Source organism: Dreissena polymorpha, chromosome 6 (assembly GCF_020536995.1).
Source record: "Dreissena polymorpha isolate Duluth1 chromosome 6, UMN_Dpol_1.0, whole genome shotgun sequence".
NCBI classification, from domain to species: domain Eukaryota; kingdom Metazoa; phylum Mollusca; class Bivalvia; order Myida; family Dreissenidae; genus Dreissena; species Dreissena polymorpha.
This window is the reverse complement of record NC_068360.1, coordinates 8,542,110-8,553,820: the sequence shown is the minus strand read 5'-3', so window position 1 is coordinate 8,553,820 and position 11,711 is coordinate 8,542,110. Positions and strand designations below refer to the sequence as shown.

Genomic DNA, 11,711 nt, shown 5'->3' with positions numbered 1-11,711 from the left:
GTGTCAAATTTACGGGGGTAAATGTTTTGTTAATATTTTTGTAAATAGCATGGATAAATACGAGTGTAGAAGTGTTAATTTATTGCTAACAACACCATTTCACGTAGTAACAGGTTCGATTTTCGTAAGCGCGCAAGCGTTTCAGAGCGTGTTTAATGTACCGAAAAACCCGTTATAAATATCTGGTGTTCTTTATAAACTAATTTATTTTGCATTTGCAGAATAACTAAATGACACAAACCCCTTTACAAGTGTTATGTGGTGTGAAAAAGTCCATAAAAATCATCCGGAATATCGCATAAATCTATATGCAATATATAGGCAAAGAAGCCATTTTGGTGCTAGCTTGTCTAGGTATACTAACCGCTAAGCCACGTGATTAAGTGGGTGGAGCGATCATCGTCCATATGAGATGTCAATTGCCGAAAATATCAAATAAAAGTTTTGGGCTTACATAAACTTAATAAAGACATTTACGGTTTCATTACAATTACGATGCCAATTACACACAAACATTGATATTCATTCCTTTCTTAAATTTCTCCGTGATAAGACGTGCATAGATTATAGATAAGTAAATTGTCACTGAAAGCTAACCAGTATGAATTCCAAGCGTAAGTTCTAGACATTGGATGAATGCGTTAGGTGATTAGTATGCTAGGAAAAATACACAGTTGTAGTAGAATGGCTAGTGATCTTGGTGTAGGCAAAACTCAAATCTAGAACATTCTGAAGCGTAAACATGAGATAATGGACGAGTTTGAGGGGAACTTTAACTCTGAAAGTTAACACCCTAATCGTGAGTAGGATTAGGCGTCAGTGAACGAGTTAGTGAATAAGAGGTTGTCTGGTACCGTATTTTTTATGTTTGGAAATTGAAATAATAAATGTATTTATAAAATCGAAACTGTGTTTTCATTCCTTTATTACATTATACATGCATTAGTATTCACACATTTAAACAATAGAGCACATACATAGATAAGATACCTGTTAAAAGCCTATTAGCATATTTTGCAAACAACATGTAGTAAAAAACATTGAATTAGCATGTTGTAGATATGTCGCTTAATAAATATTAATACCGATTTCACTAAATAAAAAGATATTAGCTTAAATCTTTAATTAACAAGGGCATACAATCACTCTGATAAATACAATTTATTTTTGATAACATAACTATTTTGCTGTGTTCCATTGTGTTCAATATGTTATATATAATTTAACGCGAGATTGTTCGATAAAGCCCATGTTGTATTTATAGTTGTTTTCAATTTGTTTCAACTTTACCGGAATAATCTTCGATAATTAAAACATTTTTAGAGATTTCGTCTGTACAAGACCGATGCAAGAAGCGCTAGACCAGGCGTGCTAATCAAGACAAGAAAATTAATATATACATCAATCATGCCATACATATTCGAAAAGTATATTTCTAAATCTGACCAATTTTGCTATTGTTGTCGGATACCATACAAACCTAAACAAACACATCGTTGAATTTATATCCCCCACCTAATAACTGTAAAGTAACAAAGTGCAGGGATATTGTAATATGCAATGCTCCTCATTTTTATTCATACACCAATGAAATTTCGTGTTGAAATTGAGAATATAACTAGAAATATAACCATGAAAAGTTACAATGTACAATAACAACAAAGGCAATACCTCTTATTTTAAAAAAAGTGTAGGGTTATGATTCTTGTGCATGGTTGTTCAAATCTTATAGTATCATAGATAGAGCCAACAAGATACATCATACATAACAACAAAGTAAATAGCTCTTAATTAAGAAAGTGAATGTTTATGGTTTTTGTGCATGACAGTTCACCTTATCAAAATAAATAAAACCATGAAGTTCAATAATGAAATTTCTATTTACGAAACAAAGCTATGTGTATGACATTAAACTATTAAAATAATAACCGAACATGTTTATCACTTTATTTGTCAACTGACACCACAGTTATTTAAATATCGCACACAGTTTATTATTTAGTGTATTAAATATTGTCTCCGGAATCAACAATCTTAACCCATTTATGCCTAGCGTCTAGAAAAAAGGCCTTGGCAAACAGCGTAGACCCAGATGAGACGCCGCATGATGCGGCGTCTCATCAGGGTCTGCGCTGTTTACTTAAAGGAATTTCTGTAATAAACAGTATAAATATAGAAATAAATATACTAGACATCCCTAATTTGGAAATAAATTGAGAAATTTAGAAGGATGGGAGAGTCCACTTGGCATAAATGGGTTTATCAAATTTGTAGCTGGTCGTCGAAATTCACTCAATATAATCTTTTGGTCCGAAGCAGCGCTCGTCCGGCTCTGAGTAAATGTTCGCGTTTTTCTCATCCACGGCATTTCTGCCAGAGGTCGATGGGAAATGTACTTCGTAACCGTCATCGCCACGGAACACCTAAACCTTGGTCAGATATAATTGCTGGGTAAATATACATTTACTGTGAAGGATTTTGAACAAAATAGAAAGCACACATAATATACTCGTAATATTCAAATGGAAAAAAATATGGAAATATTGTATAACTTAAATCAACAAAATACGACATCCTTTTCCAACCGTCGTTAACGTTATTTTTCTTATTTCAATTTAACATGATTATAATAATTCACTTTTTGAAGATATACGACACTGTTTTCACTTTGATATTATGAATCTATTATTGGATCCTTGTGTTATTATTGTACAAAAATCAGTGTTTATGCTTTTGTTATTCATTTGATAATAAACATACCTCCGCATTTGGTGAGATGAAGCCTGGTTGATCCGCGGCAAGTGTTTCTAATTGTGATGCATTATGTTTTCCTTGGCCTCTCCAATCAGAACTTCTTTTATATGTTTTCGCCTGTGGAACAGGGTTTTGCAAATCAGAATTCCCGTTATATTTATACGCGGGATTGTCGACTCGTCCAATGTCCACTTCCTCGTAACAATCAACGGTGGTGTCAGCTGTGGCACGGTACAAAACATACACAAGTGTATGCATTTTACGTGTAGAGTTTGTAGTTTTATAAACGGGTTTTAGATTCGTGTCCTTGAATCGGACAAAGTATTAACGAAAAAGTAAAAAGCAATAATAATAGACAATAATCGTTCTGTACTTTAAAGACGTATATTATACACAGTTTGGCAGAAAGAAACAAATAACGTTGAGTTCTAACAGTATCTTTATTGTTGCTATTGATTGTATATCATGTACATACTTGGTTTACAAATGCCATCATTACGAATCTCTTTTCGCTATACTTACATGGTGTCTCGCACGTCTCGTAGATAGCATTGTCCACTGCTTTCATTGGCGTCTCAATACTTCTCGACTCGGTTCTTCTAAAATAATAAAATCAAATTTGAAATTTTAAATTTCCTACTATTTTAGCAATGATTCATTTTCATACATGTTGAATAAATTGACTATCAACAACAAACATAAAAATTATAAATAATAGCATATATTAAAAACTATATTCTCTGATAAGCGTTGTGGGATCTTTCCATATAACGTACTGATATATTGTATTATATAAACTGCATATGAATACACTAAGACATTTTTTTTCATGAAATAAACAAGCCAGTTTAATAAACGTCTATACCTTCTTGTTCGATGGATGATCACTCCTATGAAAACCACCACTATAACAACACAACCGACAGCAATTGCAACTACGGCATATACCGGTAATGCCTTGGTAATGCTACCCGCTGTTTGTGTCATAAGAGAAGAAAGAAAATGTAATTAGCATTTGAAAATGTACGTCTAACATTCAAGTATTTAATTAATATAATTATTCGCTTTACTATTACGATTAATCTCATTTGTAAAGTACGGTAAGTTAAAAATAACTTCTCGAAATGAGTACCACATTCACAAGTAATATCTTTCAAGATTCAAATGCTAATCGGTTTGCAAACGGTTTGTTATGTTATTTGTTATTCTCAACCAATGTCAAACAAGGCAAATCTCACAAAAGGTCATGTCATTCGTGTTATGTAGTCACAAAATTCAAAGAAATAGAAACTAACGATTCAGAATGATGTACAATAACAAAAGTGTCCAAGTAACGCATATTTACATTACCATATAGGCATTTTTGGACGGAAACGTCGAGTCTATATCCTATTATGCATCCGTGAACGCAGACCCCGTCATCCTTTTGACATGTGTTGTTCACACAATGTTGGCACACATCGGAACATCTTTGGCCGTAGAATCCATTCAGACAACCCTACAAAAGGCAAAACAACGTACACTTTATTCCATATGTATGATAAACATTTACCTAATTAAAAGTGTCAAATTATTACCATTTAATTTCACATTCATGGAATTGGATTTTCAAGCTTTAAATGACTTATTTTTTACAAATTTCGGTTTCTGTTGAAACCCAGCTGACATATTATACTTGAAGAAACGCATTATGTAAAGTACAATGCAGAATAATAGATTCTCACCGCAAGGCACGATCCGCTCTCGGCGTGACATGAAGACCCGATCGCAATTGTGTTGCAAGTGTATGGGCACGTCATATTGCAATGAGCCCCATAAAAGTTACCAGCACAGCCTTTGGAACACGAACCATTTAAGACATCGCATATTTTGTCCTTACATCTTTGCGGACAATATGCATCACATCTGGGCCCAAATGTACCAGCTTCACAGTCAATCGTGCAATTGCCAAATAAATCACATTCTCCATAAACGCATATCTGTTTGCAGTTGCCTTCACATCTCTTACCATAGTGCCCATGTTTACAGCCGTCTTTGCAGTGTCCTGTTTGCCCATCACAGTAGCCAGACTTACATGGTGTTGGGCAGGGTCGGTCACATGTTAATGCTACCTAACCGCTCACTTCCTCTGCCTCGCCATACCACCCTTCTTTGCACATTGTACAGGCGTTATCATTGCATGCTGCACAATGATCGTGGCAATTGCCGTAGTCATTATAGCCACTATAGTCACTATTGTCACTATAGCCACTATAGTCGTAAACATCTTTATCTGAAAAAGCAAACAAAATATTAAAATTTCAGTGTTGAACTAATGTGAAAACATAATAATAGATTCATAATTCATTTTATCTTCTCTTTAACAATTTATAAAAACAAGCATGTGTTCAGTGTTTACTAAATTCTGCATTGCGAAAAGGAAACAATACTTCAATTTAATTTCAAACACTTTCAGTCTGTGTTACCGAAAAGAAACTGCAATGCATTTTCAATACATTTTAGCATTTTTTAACAATAATATTTTGTTTTATCAAATATATTTAATTTGTTCTAATTTAATGACATGTTTGAGTATCAACGCATACTCTAGTCCATATTTGCAGTACGATAATACTTGTTTTTATACACTAATTTAATAAAAGAACACCAAATATGAACGTAATTGATTTACACCGCCCTAGAACGGTCAAAGCAAAACATTGGAGGATTTAACCGCAAACATCACCCTTACATCATAATTCATCACAAACCAAGTACACTAGACAACGACATATGTACCCAAAACGTGCCTCCAAGAGCGTATAATTCTTCATTGAATATCAAAACATAAATTAACAAAACAGATTGTACCTCTATATAAAATGTCATGTTGAATCATGACAAAGAATAAGAAACAAGTGCACAGCTTAAAGTACACATTTGCAGCCTGTAACACCAACTCATCTACCAACAGGGCGATTCCAGAGTATCCCCGCACATACTTTGTTTGTGTAAGTATCATTAAAAATAGTTACTGTTTCATAATAAGGCATAATTTAACTGTATTTTTAATATTTTCATTTTTTAAAGTCGAACAATTTGGTTTATAAGACACATAGTTTCGATTGCGTGTTTAATATCAGTCCATTCCTTGGAGATGCACTGTCCATTAGCGCAGGTGAAGATGGACTAACATTTTTAAAGTAAATAAACAATACAGTATATATTATTATATTCCATCTGCAAATATTATGAGCGTAAACAAGTAAACCCTCAAAGGACCCTGGACTAATATCCCCCAGGCGTTATGCTTTTCCGTGATCAATTGTAACATTTTTAAATATTCGTGCATTCAGATTTCCTGTTGATGTTTGTAGCCTAATAGAGACAGAACATCAAAATATCAATGTCAATACGTGAGGCGCATATCAAACTTGTTCGTGTCCTAGATTCGTACGTATAGCAATAATGATACTCCCCAAACATTATAAGGACTGGAATATCCGTTTAATATACCAATTGCCTTTAAAATACATGAACAAAAATACTACAAAACATTAAACATAAAAATGATTAAAGTTGTGGTAGTGACCCTTAAAACGGTCAATCCAAACTTCTATGAAAAGTGGAAGGTTGATATATGTCGACAAATCTCTTCTTAATGCATGTTGATACAGCACTATGTAAGCACCAAACGTACCTAGAGCTAATCAGCAGTGTTTTGTTATGGGCATGGTTGCACTTCCTTTCAAAGGGCAATAAATTATAACACTAAGTATCATTCAAATCCCCTATCATAGATTTATAGTCGTTCATCATCCAAAGTATAGAACACAATATAGTCATTCATAAAAAGAAAACGAAGTCATAGATAACAACGCACAAGTATTTAAGAGAGACTTATTGTTCTAACTATGTACTTCCTCTCATAGCCTTTTATAAATATATAATTTTGTTTGCATTTCTTCATTTATTGTTATTTTAGTGTTATACTTACAAACGGAAAAAATAACCAAAGATAAATAATTGATTAAATATTTAAGAATGATAAATAATCAAACAAAGATAAAAACCAAAGATAATTAACGCGTTAAATATTGAAGAAATATCAAGTGTCCGAGTATTATGCATTTCTCCTACAAACAAACTTAAACAGTTATCTTCCCCCACGCTTTTCGACAGACACAAACAATAAAAATTCTTATTTTGTAAAAAAACACTATGTAATTGCAGTCTGGTAAAGTTGTTACAAGGCTACCGGTAAGCGTGAAATGAATATACATAGTTAACTTACCACTTAATGTAGAAGGAATCATAATGCAGATGGTAAACACGAAGACAATTGTTATCCACATGGCTCCTATCTTTATTTCCTTCAACGACAATCGCAGTTAATATTCACCAACACTTTGTTCGACATTTAAAGTATCATCCCACAGTATGTTAGTTTTCCAACTGAACAAAACCTATTGTTTTATTTTCCAGTCAACAACAATAAGCGAAACGTTCATAAGTAAAGGGAACACAATTGCTTTTGGAAAATGGTTTTCCACTAACGTTCGATGATTTATGGATTTTCCTTATTCGATATTTTTTTTTCTGTCGTTGGAATTAACACTTAATACATCTCAATAAACCGGAAAACAGCAGTTTATCCCAATAGGATGGTGATCACAACGATATGAGTCGCGATCTGAGAAAACTGGGCTTAATACATGTGCGTAAAGTCTTATCCCAGATTAGCCTGTGCAGTCCGCACAGGCTAATCAGGGACGACACTTTCCGCTTTTATGATATTTTTCGTTGAAAGGAAGTCCCTTTTTAGAGAAATTCTAGTTTAAGCGGAAATTGTCGTCCCTTATTAGCCTGTTTGAACTGCACAGGCTAATCTGGGATGACACTGTACGCACATGCATTTTGCCCAGTTTTCTCAGAACAAGACACATTTGTTCTGCAAAATAAATAGCGTCCGTTTGAACAAAAACCTCTCAAACAATAGCCCACTCCTTGAAGATACCCCTTTACATATAATCCATAAAGTTGGTGATATCTTAGACTTTAGCAAAGAAAAATTTGAGGCAACGAACGCTGAAAAAGTATCTGTTTAACAAATTAATATGCGATATTGTTGTTAAACGTTAATCTGTGTTAGACTGTTCAAATTTCAAAAAGTAAAATTTGCAAGACCGTGAAACTAACGCATTGGCTGTAATATGCTTATGTAAATCCGTTAAAAGTTTAAGAGATGACTGTGGCAGTGTACATGTGTACAAGTTAACAGAGTATTCGGAAGTAGATGTTCTTTATTAGAAATTATACCAAGCGCATCGAAAATAACACGCACAGTAATTGTGTTCACTTAAAACTAATTGAGAGAATTTGCCATGTTCATGCAACAACAACATTAAACGCAAATCTAATATTTTTAAATACAACAACACATATAATGTAAAAAGTTTTCTCAAACATTTAAAAAAAACGTATATCATTTAGCATGGAGATGCACATTTCAGAAAATGTGAGAGGGAAATATTGTGAATATCTAATACCATAATGAATTGTATGCAACCTACTCCACGACTTAATGACACAAAAACATGCAATTTTGTATTGCTGTGTCTTTAAGTCTCTTATAATAATTTTAATATGTCTTCATTCAAAGAGCAGTAAAGTATTTACAAACTCTTTACAAAGTAACGACAACGTCTTAATCCATCTGAATGTGACCCGTCCATTATGCTTAGAATAACCTCCAGACGGCAACCCGATTACTCAACCTCACCATACGGCATCCCGATATCTCCACCTAACCAGTCAGAATCCCGAAATTTGGACATTACCAGACGGCATCCCGATATCTTAACCTTACCAGACGGCACCCCGATAAATCTACCTCGCCAGAAGGCATCTCGATACATCGTCACCACCAGACGGCATTCCGATATCTGGACCTTACCAGACGGCATTCCGAAATCTCATCCTCACCAGACGGCATCCCGATATCTCCACCTCACCAGACGGCATCCCGACATTTGTACCTTACCAGATGGCATCCCGATATCTCCACCTAACCAGGCGGCATCCCGATATATCCACCTCACCAGACGGCACCCCGATATATCCAACTCACCAGACGGCATCCCAATGTATCCACCTCACCAAACGGCATCCCGATATCTCAACCTTACCAGACGGCATCCCGATATTTCCACCTCACCAGACGGCATCCCGATATATCCACCTCACCAGACGGCAGCTCGATATCTCTACCTCACCAGATGGCATCTCGATATTTACAACTTACCAGACGTTATCCCGATATCTCAATCTCACCTGACGGCATCCAGATATTTGGACCTTACCAGATGGCACCCCGATATTTACAACTTACCAGACGGCATCCCGATATCTCCACCTCACCAGACGGCAACCCGATGTCACCATCTCACCAAGCGGCATACCGATGTCTCCACCTCACCAGACGGCATCAAGTTATCTCCACCTCACCAGACATCATCATGATACCTTCACCTAACAAGACGGCATCCCGATATCACAAACTCTCCAGCCGGTATCCCGATATCGTCACCCCACCAGACGGCATCCCGATATCTCCACCATTACAGATGGCAACCCGATTTATCCACCTCACCAGCCGGTATCCCGATAGCTCCACCTCATCGGACGGCATCCCGATATCCCCACTTCACCAGACGGCATCCCGATGTCTACACCTTACCAGACGGTATCCCGATTCATCACACCACCGCATTGATATCTGCCTGATATAACGTTGCCTATTATATAGTTTTATATCATGTTCAACAGGAAGTTCTTACATCAGTCAATGTTTAGAGTATTATGGGATTTGCAATAAAGTCTACAATTTCTATCAACATGAATTAGGTTCAACAAAACAAACAATTTGATACCAAGAACGTACATATTTTATTCTAGTTTAAAGTCATAAATCACAAAGACGTTTATTTTTTAATTCCCACAGCCCGCACTACATTAGTTAATTACGTCATCAATGGGACAATAAATCTTAAATATCGATATAGTCATTGCACTCGCAAATGTTGCACAGAAATTCAAGACAAATGATAACTGTATGCTAATCCTCAACTATTTAAACAACCGATTTAACACACTTATGTCAATATTTACACCATCTTCAAAATGTCAATTTCAATACACATCTCCAAAATGGCGTCCCCAAACTATTCGGTGAAGTGTGTTCTTCGATTAAATTTGTCGCTGCAGTCCATTCCTGATCTCTAAATCAAAACGTTTATAATTAAAGCGGGTGTACTTTTCCCATTCGTAGTGCAAACATTTTTTTTCTCTATACGATGTTTAAAATAAGCGATTATTCGTGTCGTCTTTTCGAACGCCGTTGCTACATGTTGTCAACGTGTAAAAGCCGGTTCAGCAATATCAGCGGGGATCCGTACATTTTAAATATAAACAAAATTGATAGTTTTGCAGATTTCTAGGAAAATGTGGTATAATAAACAGAAAAACAGGTTACTGTATCATCGTTTTGTAATATATCAGGCTCGGCACATATATAGTAACGGCTCGGCAAGCCTCGCCGTTATATTATTCTTAGCATCGCCTGATATGTTACAAAACGATGGGACACTAACAGGTTATTCTCTATATATCCACCTAACCAGACGGCGCCCCGATATGAACATCTTACCAGACGACATCCCGATATCTCGACCTCACCAGACGGCAACCCGATATATCCACCTCACCAGATGGCGCCCCGATATATACACGTTACCAGACAACATCCCGATATCTCCACCTAACCAGAAGGCGTCCCGGTTTATATATCTTACCAGACGGTACCCCGATATCTCCACCTCACCAGACGGCATCCCGATATCTATATTTCAGCATACGGCATCCCGATATCTCCACCTCTGTAAGCAAAAGAGCCAAGTTTTAGGGAAAGTTAAGGTTAAAAAGACACATAATAAGGTCCGTAGAATACACATAGATACATAATCATACGAGAAAACTGTTAACTGACTTTGTCTTGATCAATTCTCCAGTTTAAGTTACCATGTTTATACATACTCAAATGGTACCGAACAGAAATCCAATCAAAGCGCTATAGGCGCTGAAGGCCTGGGGCTTGATTTCAAGTGACGTAAAATGCATTTAGGATGTATTGTCCGAATTTCTCTCTTTGTCAGAATTTAAACGGATTGACCCTAGCGGTTGAGTGCAGAAGCTCTGAGACTGTAAGAAAAGACAATATGTATGTATATACTACAGTGTACATAGACGGTGGAGGACTACACGATACTTGTGGTGGGAACGATACCTTTTGTTCAACTCTACAGATCTGGTAGAGGTTCGTCTACATAGGCGGTGAAGATATACACCAACAACAACATGGCCGCAAAAAATGTTATTGTTGGCGTCAAATAAATCACTTTCAATAGCCCATAATAGCTTTCTATTACATAATTAACCATCAGGAAAACGCTCATACTTCCTTTGGAATGTGTATACAAAAGAACATCCACTTACCGTGATAACGAACGGTGTATAGATTGTGTACTTTGTCTCAGGTAGAACTTTTCGCGCTCGATTTGCGCGCTCGATCTGCGCAGTAAAATACTATTTCCGGTTACTTCGTCTATTTACGAGAATGATCGTGAATATTTATATGTAATTTTCATTTTCTGTTTTTCTGCAATGACTTGTTAACGCCCTTAGGCCACAAGGCCGAGTGTAACAATTCAAAATATTGTCCTCTATTCTGACGGAGAATAATTTGATAGTCCCCGCATAGTTCCCATATATGTATGTTCTATCTTATTTATTCATTTTGTGTATAACATGTACAAATAATTGTGTATACAAATATACATTAAATACAATAATATTCATACTTATTTCAATAATAATCATAAATAGTATTGTATGATTTCAAATAACACTACGACTCTTAC

The 11,711-nt window shown here is 35.8% G+C and overlaps 1 protein-coding gene across 1 annotated transcript in view; it reads right to left on the bottom strand.

The window, feature by feature from the left end:
- Positions 1-1,964: 1,964 nt before the first annotated feature.
- LOC127834420 (multiple epidermal growth factor-like domains protein 10) overlaps positions 1,965-11,711 on the bottom strand; it is a 63,136-nt gene continuing 53,389 nt past the window's right edge. Inside the window, exon 13 of the transcript XR_008027930.1 lies at positions 1,965-2,049. The gene's annotated coding sequence lies outside the window, so the exon portion shown is untranslated. The remainder of the gene's footprint in view (positions 2,050-11,711) is intronic.